Source organism: Tachypleus tridentatus, chromosome 6 (assembly GCF_004210375.1).
Source record: "Tachypleus tridentatus isolate NWPU-2018 chromosome 6, ASM421037v1, whole genome shotgun sequence".
NCBI lineage: Eukaryota > Metazoa > Arthropoda > Merostomata > Xiphosura > Limulidae > Tachypleus > Tachypleus tridentatus.
In genome coordinates, this window is record NC_134830.1 from 118,811,532 (window position 1) to 118,830,710 (window position 19,179).

General features: G+C 34.3%; 1 long non-coding RNA gene across 2 annotated transcripts; it reads right to left on the reverse strand.

The window, feature by feature from the left end:
- Window positions 1-16,877: 16,877 nt before the first annotated feature.
- Window positions 16,878-18,335, reverse strand: LOC143253430 (uncharacterized). Of its 2 annotated transcripts, none has more exons than XR_013029581.1 (2): window positions 18,282-18,335; window positions 16,878-17,050 (listed from the first exon to the last, which is right to left on the reverse strand). It is a non-coding gene; the product is annotated as an uncharacterized LOC143253430 (long non-coding RNA). The 2 variants fall into 2 exon arrangements; XR_013029582.1 differs by having other exon boundaries at window positions 18,221-18,327.
- Window positions 18,336-19,179: the final 844 nt, after the last annotated feature.

Sequence of the window (19,179 nt, forward strand, 5' to 3'; positions counted from 1 at the left end):
AAAAGCATCAGCTTTTCACGTGTTATTATTCTATGCTCTTCCTTTCATTATTTCGTTAAAGAAAACAAAACAATTTTGTGGACTAGTAACATTAGTATAAGATGTTATGGCTAACATTTAAGGTTTTTTTGTTGTTTAAAATTCGGCACAAAGCTATTTGTATTCTGCCCCACTAGTATCGAAACTCGGTTTTTAGCGGTGTGAGTCAGCAGACATGTTGAGAGAAAACAGAAAAGAACAGTCAACTGCAGAAAACAAAAATTACACAGGTTTTGAATTTTGTGCAAAGCTACATGAGGGCTATCTGCACTAGCCGTCCCTAATTTAGCAATGTAAGACTAGAGAGAAGGCAGAAGTGTGCAATTTTGCCCATTTTTACACAGAAAATGGGTGAATTTTCTGAATTTTATTATCAACGTCACAAAAGCAAAGCAAAGTTTGAAGGGAATAATGACCATTTTCTGTACTTTTATAACACAAGCAATTAAGAAATAACACAAACTTTCTTGGAACAAAAGTTGTGTTACACAGTGTTATCGAAGTAAAAAATGTATACGCGTTTTATTGTGCTCTGATATACAACTAAAATCACGAAAATCATAAGTAAGTTGAAGTGATGGAAATTAAAGAAAGGACACAATATTAATGTTCACTAAAACAGGTCTCTTTCAGTAACATATATCTGAACATATTTATATTGTATATAACATCTGTACGAATAGGAATATTAATTCACTTCTTATCCTTATGATTAGAAGACTTTACATGAAGACTAGATTATAAAACACGTGTGAACCAGAAAACATTTGTCAAACGTCTTTGAGGCTTTTGTTGTGCTCTATTTCACTTCCATTTGTTAACCAATAATAACATAATATTAACTTTTTAGTAACCATTTCACTGTTTAACTCTTTAAAACAAGAGATCTTTTCAAAATATCACATAAACACAAGTCACACATCAGTGATTATACCAAGGTATAGAAAACATTAAACTAAAATAATAACTGCCTTAATTTAAATAAATACTTTTCACATTCAGACCAAGACTTTTCTTTTCATTTCTTGATAAGTTTATAACTCAGAGTTTCGTGGTCCCTTTGTGGTTTATCTTAATTTGTTTTGTTTTTTAATAAACACAGGTCTTGGTGAGTGTATCTTAAACAAAATCTCATACAGTTTACGTAGTCATTGACTAGTGAGAAGCTACCAGTAGTTACTCATGTATCCTTTTGAAACATTTATTTATACCGAAACCAGTAGTATTTTGAGCATAGTTTTGTGTCTTTATTTCACTCTTATCTTGACTATAGTCGTAGTTGAGACTTGGTTTATAGCTTTTGTTTTATGAAGTTTTGTCGTTTTTTTTTGTATGCGAGAACCTTGTAAGTAACATTAGGAAAATTAAGCACAAAAGCTCATAAAATTGTGACATTTCTTAAAATGCTTTTTTACAATAATCTCCATTTTCTTATGAGCACAACGATTTTGAAAAAATAGCCGTTTGGAACTTTCTTCAGTTCATCTTTTGGAAGTGCGTATTTAAATAAAGAAAAGATCTACAGATCGTTTTCCTGATCATTTCAATGATCAGTTTACTTCTCGCAAATAAACTTCACCAGTTGAATCAGATTCCTCACTTCCAGCATTGTCACTCACTAATGAGTTGTTAGTGGTAACAGTTATTCACAGGATTCTTTTTGGATCCAAAACATTTCATTTTGGCTTAATATATTTCCCAAAGCTCAACTCACAGCACATAAAGGAAACTTATGAATTATCCTCAACAACAACATCATCTTTATATGAAACAGTGATCGGTTCACTAACCATCCTGGGTTTGTTAACAAATTTTCCGCTGGCCAAATCGTTTCCAACAATAATGACATACTATTAATTGGCACAGTAGGTCTCACTCCACCCACAACTGGTCTCGAAACTAGGTCTGATGTTAAATAAATGTTATGAAGAGGAACATTATCAAAGCTACCTTCATTACCCTGAGTGATGATAGACCAGCAATGGCAGAACTCGAACCTAAAGTCAATATACCCTCTAACAATGATAGTTTAGTCGTTCTAATATCACGTAAAATACATAGGGTAGGAGATTAGTAGTGTCGTTTATGAAATTGCAGAACCAACAGACACAAAAAGTTTAAATTCCTCCCTAACTACGTTAACCCTTCTATCAGTGACCAAATCAACAACATCGAATGATTTGGTAAAACTAAATCCAGATGTGGACACAAATGCACTGGATATTGCCTCTTTTTCTTTTTAAAACTCCAACAACAGGGCATAATATTATAAGGTGTTTATAGAAATGGAAGACAGGCCTTGATAATTTTGATGAAGTTTTTGTCCAACCTGCTAGAAGATTTTGAACTACAGAAACTGCATTTTTAATAGTATCCTCAACTTTAGGGGTACAGGTTTTTGCTTAGTTGGGAAGAATTTCTTTTTATGAAAAGTGGTTTTATGAGTTAAAATGTAATCATTGGAAAGAACAGCTGCTTCATGTAATGGTTCAACTTTCTTTTGATACAAATAAGTTTTGAGAACGTAACTTGTACAGCATTGAAATTCATAAATTAAACATAATTGACTTAAATTACCAAACCTACTGCCAATATGCATATAATTACAACACATATCAAAGTAAATCTCTTTTTCATGGGCATCATAATTGTTGTAACCTCGAAACTTTTGGCGATAAGATTCTGGAACTTGGTAATATACTTAGACGATAACTGCCTTAGTATTATCATCATCTTTGCAATCTTCTAGAAAGAGAGCAGCATAAGCTTCTTGTATGTGTGTGTGCGTTTTCTTACAGCAAAGTCACATCTGGCTATCTGTTTTACCAGTCAAAACACTGTAGCAATAATGACCATTTTTCGGTGGGTTATTCCATGATTTGAGCAACTTTCTCTAAATGTTCTAAATATTTATCAACTTCATTTTCTTTAAGTGGTGGTATCTTAATATGCCGACTGAGTTCAGAGTTCTCATTTTGCCTTTGTCAACTGAAGTTGAGTCTAAAATCAATTTCTTTTGGCCTATTTTATTTCCTGGCTTTGATATGATTTTGTTCAGCCTCGAGATGCTTACTTTCCACTTCGATACGGGCTTCCTCTTTCTGGGTTTCTGTCTTGCTTTAACTAATGCTGACTTTTCTAAGCTAGCCTCACACCCTTACAAGTTGACTTTTACCGGCGAATATATTTTATGTCCATGTAGAAATAATAATGTCCAAAGTAATTTACGGTAGTTGAGCGGTTTGTAATGTTCGAAATTTATGAACATTCCTGGTTAAATTCTATAGTTGTCCGATTAATAGGCGTTAATCACAATTAAAACTTCCTAGAACTATAACATACTGACTGTACCTGACTAATAATAATACTCTTCTTTTATCTCTCAGCTACTAAGCTACTTTTACATGAATCACGCGAGTTTCTCGAAGTTTCAATAATGCTCTTGTGTGTTTTTGTAAAACAAATATTACTGATTCTTACTCCTACGAATCTTCTACAAAGTAAGAGAACAGGCGGAACTTGCACAATACACTGTCAAGAATATATGTTAAATGCAAAAAAGAAAAGTATTCTTAAACAAACGGAGGTATCAAACATATAACGTTAAATCCGTTACACTAGATAAAAATTGAAATATTATTATATTTCACATCCTCTACCTGCAATATGTGAAAAGACTTAGCAACCTACAAAAAACAGCAAATAAGTAAAAGGTTCGATACCAAAAAGATAACTGTTGCCATGCATTTTTATTTACTGTTCTATGTTTAAAAAAACAACAAAGTTTAAGAACTTATTTGTAAACAGTAATAACGTATATTTACATATATATATATATCATGTATTGGGTTGAGGAATAATTCGTGAGCGTTTTTTCAAGTTAAAAAATATATTCATAAATGAAACGCTTTCGCAAAATATTTCATGTCATTTGGTAGATAATATTTTGCTCTAATAGATGGTGTGTTTGATTTTCATATGTCTTTAATTTTTGCTTTCATTTTCAGCTCATTAAATAGAATGTCAAGTGGACAAAATCGAGCATTTTCGACACCATCTACTTTTCGCATTTAATTTCTTGCAATTTCGTTTAAAATAATGCATACTATATACCTAGGTATTACATGAAATAAAGTATCATAATAAATGTTTTGGGTGTAATGTGTTCATGCATTGAAGTATTGTATAGTCTTGCATGTAATGCTTGAATGAAATTATTTAAAAACGCTCACGAATTATTCCTCAACCTGATATTATAACTGAAAGATGATTGTATTCTGCAAAATGTTGATCTATTAAAACAAAGCCGGGACAGATGATTTTGTGAAGGTCCGTTTTATAAGTCACCCATTAGTACAGCGGCAAGTTTACAGATTTACAACGCTAAAACCAGGGATTCGATTCCTCTCGGTAGACTCAGCGGATAGCCCGATGTGGCTTTACTATAAGAAAACACACATACACTTAAGAACAGTAAAACTTTTAAGTAGGGAAGTCTTGTAATATTTACTGTTAATATGCAAAATTTCGTCAACATATACATAATAAATAAAATATTATAGCATGAACACTATAAGCAGCACGAAATGGTTACAAGGATCAGTCTCCGTGTTCGAACCCATGCTCAAAGAGTTAATGAAATCATAATTATGGGTGATTTATTTTCAGGCATATAGATCGGGAAAGACTAGAACCAATCCGTTAGGGAGATAGGTTTTTTGTAAACTGTTCAAGATACCTTTATTCATAAATTAACCTAGGAACCTTCTAGAAACAATGCTACATTGGAGCCACAGATTATTTTTACACTTTAAGATATGGGTTTGTTATAAGACTAACAGTCAACCACTTAACGTGTTTGGTGAGTTGTAGAATGCTATTGAATGACAACTTCCCCCTGGTAAAAAAAAAAAAATTAAAAAATACGATATTAGATTGGCTTTACTGTTGAGTACAAGCACAATTATTGTGCTGTTTAGTTAATATAATTTTATAAATGATTACCTTCTGAAAGAACATATTTTTGATATAACAGTGGTTTGACATATTCAATGTAAACAAAAGAAGTCTTATTTCAGTTTCTAAGTTCTTGGTCTACTCTTTTATCCAATGCTTAGTGGGATTGACCATCCCTTTATGATGCTCCCTACAGCTGAAAGGACAAGCATGTTTGGTGAGATGGTGATTTGAACTCGCAAATGCCAGATTACAAGTCGTGCACCGTAATCACCTGTGCATATTAGGCCTTGTCTGTTGGATTCTGAAGTTATTAAACAAGCGTGTACGAATGCTTTAGATGAAATGAGAATTATTTGAAGCTTTATAAACAATTGTGATACACAACACTGAACCAAGTTTTTGTCATATGTGTGGGTTTACATTCATTTGACTTGTTTGAAATATATCATTCTTAAAATGATTGAATTTTGTTATGTCCATTTATTGTTCAAATTCATCACCAACTACAGAGTATTCAGTCCCATAAACCTGACAATCCATAATAATACAAAAAAGTGAGGAAGGATGGTTAAATATATAAAAAACAGGTTTCTATTGATAAAAAAATCTACGAAAGTATATTATGAAGTTTGCATTCAAGCTAAATAATAATCGCTTACTGTAGCTTTATGCTTACTTCAAAACAACAACAACAGAATCAACAAGAGTCCGTAATCTCTTACATCTGACAACAGTTAACCAAATCAACGCAAAAGACCACAAATTTAAGAAGAAGCCTATTTTGAATTAATAATTTTGTTTGTTGTGACCCCCCAACGGCACAATGGTATGCCTGTGGACTCATACCACTAGAAATTGGGTTTCGATACCCGTGGGGAGCAAAACACAGACCGTTCGTTGTATAGTTTTGTGCTTAACTCCAAACAAACAAATGCTTGTTTGTTGAATTTCGCGCAAAGCTACACGAATGCAATCTGCGCTAGTCATCTAATTTAGTAGTGAAAGACTTCAGGAAAGTCAGCTAGACATCATCACACACCACCACCTCTTGCGCTATTCTTTTACTAATTCACAATACAGATAAAGCGGGATTGACCGTAACATTATAATATCCACACGAATGAAAAGGCGACTCTCAGCTTGCGAGTCAAGCGTCATAACCACATGGTCATAATTGGCCATTGAGCTCTCTGTGCTGCATTTCATCATGAGTATCGAAATCCTATTATCAGCGTCGTTAGCTTGTGAACTTTACCGCTGAGCCACTGGTGGCAAACTGATAAGAACAGAGCAGTGCTGTCCAGTTGTGACAGTTTGTTAAGTATGTCGCAAAAGTTTGACCAAACAAAACAAAATTAACAAAATACAAACTCTGACAAGAAAAATATTACAAGTACCAGCAGGGTGGATGTCGCGCAAATCAAAGTGAGTTAAAATGCAGTCAATGGGTTGTTATTGCTTTGAATTAAGCACAAAGCTACACAATGGGCTATCTGTGCTCTGCCCACCACGGGTATTGAAACCCGGTTTTTAGCGTTGTAAGTCTGCAGAGCCGCTGGGGGGACAGTCAATGTGAACCGCTGCATCAGAGAAATGGTAACTAATCAAGAGTACTCACTGGCAAATCTTGGGCTACTGACGAAATAGTAGAAATTAACCTTTTCTCTTATAGCTCAACCACAATCCAAAGTGCAAAACGTGTTTTTGCGGTAACAAGACGCGAACCAATAATCCTCAGGCTTACAGTCGATATTCGCTAAAAGTCTCGGTAGCGATTCGTTAGGTATGAAAAAATACTGTTTATGGAGACACAACACAAGTACTTATCAAACAAGGAAAGGTATGACAGTTCTGTTCTGATAAGACATTTTCAACACATCTTCTCAAATTATTTATAATTTGATAAAATAAGGTACTAATTTTATGTGACGTGGCATAGCCAGATGGTTAATGCACTCGAATTTTAATCTGATGGTCGCGGGTCGAATCCCCGTCACACAAAACATCCTCGTACTTTCAGCCGTGGGGCGTTATATTGTGACGGTCAATCCCACTATTCGTTGGTAAAAGAGTAGCCCAAGAGTTGGCGGTTGGTGATGATGACTAGCTGCCTTCCATCTAGTCTTACACTGCTAAAGTAAGAACGGCTAGCGCAGACAGCCCTCATGTAGCTTTTCGCGAAATTCAAAACAAACCAAACCAACTTTATTGTTGTAATGAAGACTCGATTCTTTTTTATTGTGGTAATATTCATTAAACTTACAACCCAGCTTCCCTCGTTATGAGATTTCACGTTAATTGGCATTGACGTTTTTACGAATTGAAGAAAATGTTAAAAAAACAACACCATCATCAAAATATGATTTTGTTAATTAAATGATACCGACAAACAATGGTGTATAACTTTTCAGGACTTGCTGACAAACATTAGTATCGTACGTGATAAAAACTTTGCTCTTTGTACGGTGCTATATTCTACACTATTAGAATAAAACGTACTGTTCTAAAAATGAAATAAGTGGATGACGGGTCTAATGTATGTTTTATATATTTTCATAATGTTGTCTGCCGTAGCTCCACTGTTTTTGCCTGTTAGACACCTAGCATAGTTTGTTCTTCGCCAGTTTTTTGTTCTAATATTATTTATGTGGTTTACTCACGTTAGTTTTGAATCGAACGTAAGTCCTAAGAACTTTGCTGATGTAGCAATTTGGAGTTGTTCACAATTCATGTAAATCTCTGGTTGTACTTTTCATGTTTAGTTAATTTTGTGAATACCGCTAGTTGTGTTTATTTTGAATTTGTATTTTTGGCAATATTCACTTATTCTGTTTAATTGTGGTTGTATGGTTGTGGCTGCTGTTGCCGGTGTTGGTGCATTTATCCAGATTGCTACATCATCTGCGAACTGTGATGAGTATCCATTATTTGGATCATTTAGAGGCATATTATTCACGTACATGATGAATAGGATAGGGCTAACTACCCCTCCTTGAGGGACACCAGCTTATGGAGGAAACTCTTAGAGAATGTCCCTTCAACATCTATTCTGTTTGATCTGTTTTCCAGAATGTTTTACAGCCAGCGAATAGTTCTCCGCATTAGTCCCATTTCTTGCATTCGGAACCGGAGACCGTTGTTCTATACAGTGTCGAATGCTTTCTCAATGTCGAGAAAGCAAGCGACAGTGCATTTTCTTTTATTAAAACTACCGACAATTGTTTCTGTTAACCTGACTAAGTGGTCTGTTGTTTGTCTCAATATTTTGAAACCATTTTGTTCTTCTGGTAATTTTGATGTTGTCTCCAGGAATGCGGAGAGCCTGTTACTAATTATTCTCTCTAGAATTTTGCCTATACAGCTGGTCAGGTTGATTGGTCTGTAGCTATTTGAGTTATCGGCTGGCTTTCCTTCTTTGTGGAACAGTAGTACATTTGCATGCTTCCAAGAAACCGGGATATAACCAGAATAAGTTGATAGATTAAAAATTGCTGTAAGATGTTCAAATAATTTCGGAGTGGCTTTCTTAAGAAGAATGGCTTGTATACCATCTTCTCCTGGTGATTTATTTTTAGTGTTAGTAATTGCTTCTATGGGTTTTTGAGCTTAAATTGTGTTTGTGTTGTTGGTTTGATAATTGTTTAAGTCCACTGGGAAGAGTAGTTTGAATAGTTCACTGTTGTTTGTTATGAAGTTATTTACCTTATTATAGCAGTATGTGTTCATGTCTGGGTCGGTATTTGAACATTTCATCTTTTTCTTTATTCGTATATGCTGTGGTGTTATTGTGCACTGAAGGCGAGTATTTTCTTGTCGTTGTATTTCCATTTGTTAGTCTTCTTAGATGTGTCCAAAATTTTTGGGGTCTGTTTTTTCTTAAGTTTAGAGCAGAATAAGTGTACAACATCAACAGACAAAGCTTATCTTGAACAAATTGTCAACCCGCCGATTCGAAAACAGTATGGCTATGTTGCTATTGAAAATAATACTTGCAGTATCCCCCCCATTGGTACAACGCCCATGTGTAGCTTTGAAGCTTAATTACAAACAAACAAATAATAAACAAAATACTTGCAGTTGAGAGTTCTTTAATTTGTGTCAGAAAACGAACCTAAAGTGGCATGAAACTGTTCCAGTGTTTTCACATTTGAGGAGACAATCCAATTAGAATTTTACTGTCCCTCTTATAGCGGATCCATTTCTTAAAGTATGATTGAAATATTTTGACAGCGGGACACGAATAATGAACCCTCCAGGTACGCTAACACCAGGACGTGCTCTCTCAGTAAAGAAAGAAAGCGCGAGAACATTCTGTGAGCCATGATTTTTTGTCTGCTGTGAATTATACATTTGTGGTGAAATTTTGAATAATATCTAAGATAAAGAAAAATAAATGAAAAAAAAATTCATTTCTAAGTTCTTGTTGTTTGATTAGTTTTTTCTCTCTGAAAAATGAATTTTTCTTCAATATATTGTATAATTTACATAAATACCTAGATACGAGAGCTGTTCAAAAAATACGCGGACTGTTTGAATTGCGCGGCTCCAGTTGGTTCCAGGGGAATCCGTTTGGTGTCGCTAGGTTCGCACAGATCAGCTGATTACAACGCCATTTCCCGATTGCAGATATCTTCATTTGTGTATTAGCTACGCGGTTTTAAGTGAAGTGCGATGTTTTCGTTTGGCGGATTTCAGAATGAATGACCTGAAGGAGCAACGACTTGCTGTGAACATTTGTGTTAAACTTGGAAAATCTGCGACTGAAACTTTTGCTATGCTTAACACGGCTTACGGTGATGTTGTTATGAAGCGTACGGCATGTTTCAAGTGGCATGAACGTTTTAAGGATGGTCGACAGTTCATTGAAGATGATGAGCGTCCTGGACGTCCTTCCACGTCAACTGACGACCCACACGTCGACAAAATCAACACCCTGGTGCGGGTAAATCGACGTCTGACTGTCAGGGAGCTGGATATCAGTTGGATCTTGTTACGAGATTTTGACCGAAAAAATTGAAGATGCACCGCGTTGCTGCGAAATTTGTGCCTCAGAACTCGTGCGTTTTTGACCAAACACTCGATCACTGTTCTTTCCCACCCCCCACCCCCCTACTCACCTGACCTTGCTCCTTGCGATGTTTTCTTGTTCCCCAAACTCAAAAGACCCTTGAAAGGAAGAAGACTTGAGACGATTCCCGAGATTAAGGCAAATGCGACGAAGGAGCTGGAGGACATTACAAAAGAAGCGTACCAGGACTGTTTCAACAAGTGGAAACACCGTCGGTATAAGTGTGTGCGTTGGGGAGGAAAGTACTTTGAAGGGGTCCCAGACCTGTAACTTCTAAATAAAGTACATTTTGTTTTATGACGTCAGTCCGCGTATTTTTTTTGAACAGACCTCGTACCCGTATAGAATGTACCGAACAGTTTAGATGATAGACTTTGATATGACTAGACGTGCAAAATAAAATCGAAAAGCAAAATAATAGTATGAAATAGAAAATAAAGAAGCTTCATGGAATTTAATTTTGATAAGTGTACAAGGCAAAAATACATTATATAAAATACAATCCAAATTTTGAAGCATAATAGGAAGATAATTTTGTTCAATGTAAGTGGAATACGTCATTATTTGAATATGATTATGTTTTGACTGAAGGTGAGGGAGCAACCTAATTATTTAAGTTTAAATGTTAAATGTGTTTAAGAAACGTGATTTTTTGTTATAAATATAATAATATATCATCAAATTGAACGATATTTTTCAAAAATTTCATAATTGTTTCATGTAATGAATAAAGAATAATATACAGCAGACAATAACTTAAATAGTTTTCCATTTATATTTTGCACGTCCACAAAGGATAACTATATTGTTTATATTATTACCCAGACAAGATGACAGTAAGGTTATGATTAAATGTCAAGAATTCTACTCGATTTATTATTATATAAATTATGCAAGAAAAGTTATGTGATCTTAACTCTAATGACTGGTTATTTACTTTACATTACAGAGAGAAATAGTTTTCAAACTGTCTTTTTTTTTTGCTACTTTGGAGTAAACCATGCACTTTATAATGCTTTAAAATATTTAATAATTTTAGTAAAGTCCAAAAGAAGAGAACTGGATATTTCACTAAATCAGCAGTGATAGTATATATGTGAATGAAAAATTACGAAAGGGCATTCTGATCTTTATGTTTTCCAAATGTTATTAATACTATGGACATTAGTAAAGGTGATGCGTACTTTTTACACTATCATATACTGTTACGTTTGGTTCTGGCTTCGGTTTAATGGATGGTAACTGTCTTCCAACATGAACTAAGATTGAAGAAGAAGTGATTCACCAGTTTAACTAGCATATAGACTTATTAGACCTTAATGGTATCGAACACGTGAAGGTCTATTTTGGAAGAAAAATCGCATATATTCAAACGACTCTGAACATTAAAGATTTTCTGAACGCATCTTTCTCAGTAGTTTTGGTTAACCCAAGGTATTAACAACACTGATTTTAAACATGCAACATCTGTTTGATATTGCACACGTAGTTTGACGTAGTACACATTATATTAAAATGAAATGTTTTTAACTGTAAAAAATGTAAATTTACTTGTACCAAATATTAATTATAACGTAAGATGAATAAGAACTTAATTGAATTTCGAACCAAAGTATTCATTTCTTCTAGGTAGTTTTCATTTATTGTCTCCAGGATTGTTCATTCGGTCTCTTTTTGCTTTATTAGTATATTAGTTTCTGTCTTTTTAACATTCTTTGTCGGGGCCTTCTTCTCACATTCAGGGATCAGTGGCATAGCCTCCAATATATCCAATTTATCAGTAGTTATCTTTTCAGCACCAGGCTGTTTGTGTAAAACACGGTTTTTCAAAATATTCCTTTCTTCCCGAGTTTTCTTTCCAGTTGTAGAAACAACAAAAAACGCTGCACGATTATCACAAAAAAGAAAATAAATAAGAATCACGTGTTTCAAGACCATTAAAATACATATTAGTATTAAATAAGCTATGGATAATGTGTTACAGATATAATTATAAATGTGTTTCATGCTCAACCAACAAATAATTGTATGGATTCTTTATGTATTCAGTTATAATGTTTCGACCCATGGAACGTAGTACTTCATATGAAACCACATGTACCAACATAATACGTCATATGGAACGTAGTACTTCATATGAAACCACATGTACCAACATGATACGTCATATAAAGGCGGAGGTATATTAATACCTTGCTTGAACTCAGATCTATCAACATTGTATCTCGTAAGAAGACAGATACATGAATATAGTACCACACGTGAAAGCAGATGTTTCTAACAGCAGTGTGAGTACAGAAACCAAATTTAGAGCGCAAAAAATGAACACAGAATTTTACTGTTCAGTTAAAAGATAATTGGATATTGAGGCCAGATACTCTCCAACCCCAATATCATCAAATGTTTAATTCCCGTGTTTCACATATTTTAATTATAAAGAAATTGAAGATAACATGTAACTGACCACAAAGCAATGAGACATATCAAAATGAGTGCTATCCACCAAGCGTATCTTGTAACTGTAGATTTTGAAACCGATGGGAGCGTAGCCTTCGGAACCACTTCACTTGGATCTTAAGACAGAGAGTCGTATTTAAAATCAGTTTACGCGCTCTGCCGATTACGTAAAACAGAAAAAAAACTTCAAATGTAAGTTAACAATATTAGTAATGTGTATGATACTTTGAACCCAACAATAATCTTGATTTAACATATTTAAAATTTTATTTCAATAAATACGATATTTCTTCACGATGAGTAATCCACTTGAAATGAAAATGTATCTCAGAATGGCTGGTATGGGTATTAACACTTTTACTGATAAGCAGAAAATAACGTTTTAAAACGCTTACCCGTACCAGCCGTTGTAAGATACAAATACGATATTTCTTGCATTTATAATGCATTTTCATTATTTTTGTAATTCAAAGATTTTATTCTAACGAGGTCCCTGTAACGAATTAACTTCTTTCTCATTTGTCCCGGCATGGCTAAGTGGGTTAAAGCGTTCGACTCGTAATCTGAGGGCCGCGGGTTCGAATCCTCGTTGCACCAAACATGCCCGCCCTTTCAGCTGTGAGGGCGTTATTAATTTACGATCAATCACAATATTTGTTAATAATGGAGTAGCCCAAGCGTTGGCGATGGGTGGTGAAGATTAGCTGCCTTCCGTTTAGTTTTACACTCCAAATTTAAGGACGGCTAGTGCAGATAGCCTTTGTGCAGCTTTTCGCGAAATTAAAAAAAATTCAAACATATTAACCAATAATAACCTTTAGAAAGTTGGAAACTGCTTACATATATATATATATTTACAATTTAAGCGGATAAATAACATAGAAAAAAGAACGCGTATTATATTATTTTAACTTTTCACTGGTAGAGTTATTTCACTTAAAGGAATTCAGTTAGTTTCATTAGTTCCTGAGTTACTTACTTCAAACGATCATCGAACAGGATCTTACATAGTTTCTTCAACTATACTTCACGTTTTCAAATTGTCAAATATGATGACGTCATAGTATCACCAAAGGTTATTTTGTAGAACAACCATATCATAATACCCTGTCATAGCTGTCTGTCAAAGTGCCCTCTGGTGGGTTTAACTAGCTGCCAACATGTATTCAACAAGCTCAGGGTATCTATACTTGTTTTTATAAATTATACAGCGAGAAACCAACTAACTTCTTTAAATCCTATTCAGTACTATTAACAACACACAATTTACATTCCAATCCAGCTAATCACCAAGACACAGTTTCATCAATTCATTCTCACTGATATATAAATAAGTATGTAATTATATACTTATGTTATAAAGAGAAATATAGTTATACAACAGGAAATCAGCTAGTTTTCCATCATATTTATTTTATTAGACAATATAACAAGAATCCATCCAAACACACGTTATTAGACAAGATAACTAATATCACACCATTTTCTTCAAGGTATTTAACTTATTATACAACTCAGTATGAAACACATAGTTATGTTAACTAAGTGATTCACAAAATGTGTAAAGATATATAACAAAAATCAAACAAACCCTATTTGATTAATTGTTATTCACTTACCATTTCAAACTTTATGCCTAGCGCGTAAGGCGTGCGACTCGTAATCCGAGGGTCGCGGGTTCGCGCCCGCGTTGCGCTACACATGCTCGCCCTCCCAGCCGAGGGGGGTGTATAATGTTACGGTCAATCCCACTTTTCGTTGGTAAAGAGTAGCCCAAGAGTTAGCGGTGGGTGGTAATGACTAGCTGCCTTCCCTCTAGTCTTACACTGCTAAATTATGGACGGCTAGCACAGATAGCCCTCGAGTAGCTTTGTGCGAAATTCCCAAACAAACAAACAAAAAATCTTCACTTGCTATGATACTTAATTTTTTTATATGTAATGAATCGTATCCTGGTAAGTTTTCTTTACAGTACAAAAATATTGACAGAAATTTTTACAAAGGTTTCTTTACTAGACCTTCAGTGTGAATTTCAGATATGAATAACAGTAGACTTTCAGTAGCAAACATTGCACACCGTACGCTGCTGCTTACGACGTTTTTCGCTAACTTGGTAACAATTCTTTTATTCAGAACTGTTAACGTTTTGACGATCAAATATTATTATAATCCTACATTAAAACATTTGTATTTATTTTGACAAATTACTTTTATGTTATTTGAAAAACAAAATACTGTATGCAGTATATACTGAAGTGAAGACTTGAGTGTATGTGTATATTTTCTAATAACACAGCCACATCGAGCTATCTGCTGAGCCCACCGAGTTGAATCTAACCCCTGATTTTAGCGCTGTAAATCCGTAGACGTACTGCTGTACAAGCGGGGAGCTGTTATGGTAGACATGGTGTTTTAATCAAATATCTTTAGATCTTATTAGTAATGACGTGAAGCACACAGGTGTGTGGAAGAGATGCCAATATGTTTGTTTGTTTGTTATTCAATTTCGCGAAAAGCTACAAGATGGCTTCCAACGCTTGCTGTTCCTAATTTTGAAATAATATACTTGAGGAAACACAATTATTCAATACTATTTGTCTGAATGTTTGAGCCCATCTTGAAACCGTATAAGAGGATTAACCGTTGTATCGAAATCCCTAACTTGTACCACTATTTTATTCTTGCTAGAAACCCATAATACACTGCTGGTAAAGTTTGTTTGTTTGTTTTTCAATTTTAAGCAAAGCTACATAAGGACTATATGTGCTAGCCATCCCTACTTCAGCAGTGTAATACCAGAGAGAAGGCAACTAGTTATGACCGCCCAAGGCCAACATTTGGGATACTCTTTTACAAAGAAATAGAGAGATTGACTGTTACATTATAACGCTATCACTGAAAGAGCGAGCATGATGGGTGTGACGGGGTTCGATCCCGTGATCTACAGACTAGGAGTCGAGCGTCCTACCAGTAAAGAAAGATTTGTATAAAATTATTATTACTCTTATTATAACATAAAGTTAAATAAACTACTGATTAATACCTTACTGTCTACTAGAATCACCAAGTAGACATTTTAAGATATATTTGAAATGTAAATGGTATCTTAATATGAAAATAGTGGTGCCAAGTAACATTCAGTAGTATAACTTAATACAATCATGTAAACATAGTATTTATGAGTAAACGTATTATAGTGTTAGAAGTCAGTCTCTTAAAACAAAACATTGAAAAATCTCTGTTTAGAGGCCCGGCATGGAAAGATGGGTTAAGGCGTTCGACTCGTAATCCGAGGATCGCAGGTTCCAATCCCCATCGTACCAAACATGCTCGCCCTTTCAGCCGTGGGGGCGTTATAATCCACTGTTCGTTGGTAAAAGAATAGCCCAAGAGTTGGCAGTAGGTGCCTTCCCTCTAATCTTACACTGCTAAATTATGTACGACTAGCACAGATAAGACCTCGTGTAGCTTTGCGCAAAATTAAAAAACAAACAAGCTCTATTTTGATATGTTTCAATAAGAACTTTTACTTTAGTTATAATATTAGGTGAATAGAATGCTTACGTGATGTTATCCTTCATAGAAGAGAGGAAATAATTCTTAATTGTACACACACACATATATATATATATATTGTTAACTATTTTACCAAAACAATACCACTCTGTCATATATATGTTTTTATGTAAATATAAGATTCTGACAAAAAATATTAACATTCTAAATCGTTACAATTGTTTCCACCTCCTGGAAAAGCTTTTCCGAAAAATGCAAACTATGGAAGTTATGAAGAAGTGTCTAACTATAATAATGTGTTTTAACAAAAAGAAACATTTTTAAATTTTAAAGAAACAATAAAAGTAAACCGTCTTACTCCATTACTTCTACAAAGATCTTTAGTATTAGCTTCTTCTTCATCAGTAATTTCATCTCCAGGACAAGGTATACAAGCTTCAGGAGCAAAGTGTGCTATATGTCCCTTCTGGGCACGGCATGCAGTTAGTTTGGAATCCAGTGTCATAGTGACCAGGAGGATATGGATTTGTTTTGTTTGTTTGTTTTGGAATTTCGCACAAAGCTACTCGAGGGCTATCTGTGCTAGCCGTCCCTAATTTAGCAGTGTAAGACTAGAGGGAAGGCAGCTAGTCATCACCACCCACCGCCAACTCTTGGGCTACTCTTTTACCAACGAATAGTGGGATTGACCGTCACATTATACACCCCCACGGCTGGGAGGGCGAGCATGTTTAGCGCGACGCGGGCGCGAACCCGCGACCCTCGGATTACTAGTCGCACGCCTTACGCGCTTGGCATTTATTTACTCAGTGTTAACTTTTATAGTCCTATCAACGAGTTTATTATCAAAAACAAATTTATTGTATCAAATCTACATGATATTAAAATTTTACATCATTTTGTGTTTAATGGAAACTATTAACGTTATTGTGTGTAATATATACTTATAACACCTGTCAGCATCTCTTCGGTATCCTCGAGTACAAGTGAGGTTTTCTACTGGAACATACACTGAAGAAAACAACAGAAAATTAAATCTTTCTTACCTCATTTTCTGTCACCGATAGGTATAGAAAGTTTTACACAGTGCGAGATTCGTGAGAAAAATAAAACGCGTTCTTGAAAACGGTTTCTTAACAGCAAACTTTATTTCTTTATATATTTAGTAACTGAATCAACTCATTAAACTAATCACAGAAACTTGGAATTTTATGAAAGCACACACAGTTTTTCTCTTTATCAATTATGTTATACCTTGAGGTACGCTTCAATTACTTTGGTATTTCCCTTTCAAAATGTTTATTTGGCAAAGTTTAATGTACAACTTGTGTCACTATTTATTTTAATGTCAGTTATGAAAGCTCAGGCTCCTTTGGGAATATTATGTTGGTAAAATGTGTCAGTATGTGATTTTGAGGTGTCTTACGAACAAAAAAATTGTCTAGTTGGGCATGTATAATAGGTCTGCCCGCATCCCCCATGATCCTCTTAAACCAACTTTTTTTTGAGAGTTTTTAGGATACTTTTGAAGATTAAATAAATTTCCGGTTGCGCGTTCATGGCATAAGGGAGTTTTCGGGCCCTTTTCAAAATGGCCGCCACCGAAAATCGTAAAATTACACAATATATATGAAATGATCATTATTTGCATCCACTTGGCCTATAATATTTAAATTGTTGTTATTCACTTATGTATAAAGCACAAATTGGACCAAAATATGGAATTTTGAAATTTTGTGACAAGACAGAAATCCAAGATGGAGGCCAAATTTTGGTGCATTTTTGCAAAATCGCTCATAACTTTTGAACCAGTTAACGTATAAAGTCGATTTTGGTGTCAAAATAAAATAATAAAAAATTTTATATCAATGTGTTATGTTTTAGTAAACAACCAAACCGGATGTTCATACAAAGAAAAATAATTCTCTCATTAATTATCGTTTGTAAAACATTTGAAATATAGTTTAACTGTCACTAAAAATTCAATAACCAGTATTTTATCAATCTTACTGTATGTTTGTGATATTTATTTGTATTCATTGGTTAGAGCTATGGAATTTCTGATTTTTCTCTTACAGAGCTTGGTAGTTAAAGTTAAAAGTAAACAAGATACTCTCTGACAAATCAACCTCAGGAATCTAAAGCTTTGGTTAAACGTTTGTAAATGTAAAGATATCTTACTGACACGCTACACTTTCAATGAGATTAAAGTTTCTATACTGTAGTTTCTAACTGTTAATACCACTGCCGTTCGATTCTTTTTTTTCTAGGTTAGCTTTTCCCTCCCCCGCTAGTAAGTCTTCGGATTTACAATGCTAATATCAGAGGTTCGAATCCCCTCGATGAGCTCAGCAGATAGCCCGACGTGGCTTTGCTAAAAGAAAACACACAAACATAAACAACTTAGCTCTACATTTATTTTTACGTATACAAATTAGATATTTTCGTTCTTACCATAAACGGATGTTTCTTTAATAGTATAAAGTTTTGATGGAGAGTGCAGAAGCTAGTGAAGCCTAATAATTATGTTTAACGTCGCATTTGCTCGCAAATATTTCTGCCTCATTTTTCTCAATTTGCTCATTACCGATTTTAAGTCCGTGAGCGAAAATCGCGTTTTAGGGGTTTAGAACCCGTTAGTCGTTCTCATCTATAGCGATCAAAAATATTTTTTCTTTATGCTTTGTAAAATATGTACAGGATGGGTAGAAAATGTTTAAGTTGGCGAAGCAATGATATTACACGATGATTTAATGTTTAAACTTGAATAAATGTGACTGAATAATTTCTTTGGTTAAAAGGAATTTTAATTAAAACTTCATTTGTTAAAACTGGTGTTTTATTTTAAATTGATCCTCTTATTCTTGTAGTTCAGTATTTTCAAATGACTTGCAAATACGTTGTTTTTTCACATCCTTTATGAATAGATTTAAATCCAAGTCGTATAAGTATGTGTTTAGTTTAAGTATAGTGCATATTTACAGAGAAAAATAGAAACAAAAACTCACAGCTTAGAAACGTGTAATATAATCCATTGTACTATTTAATCATTCATTTAAAAACGTTACGATTATAGTCTTATAATCGAACTGATAAGCAACCAGATTTGGACTGACAACAGATAAAATCAGTTAACATTA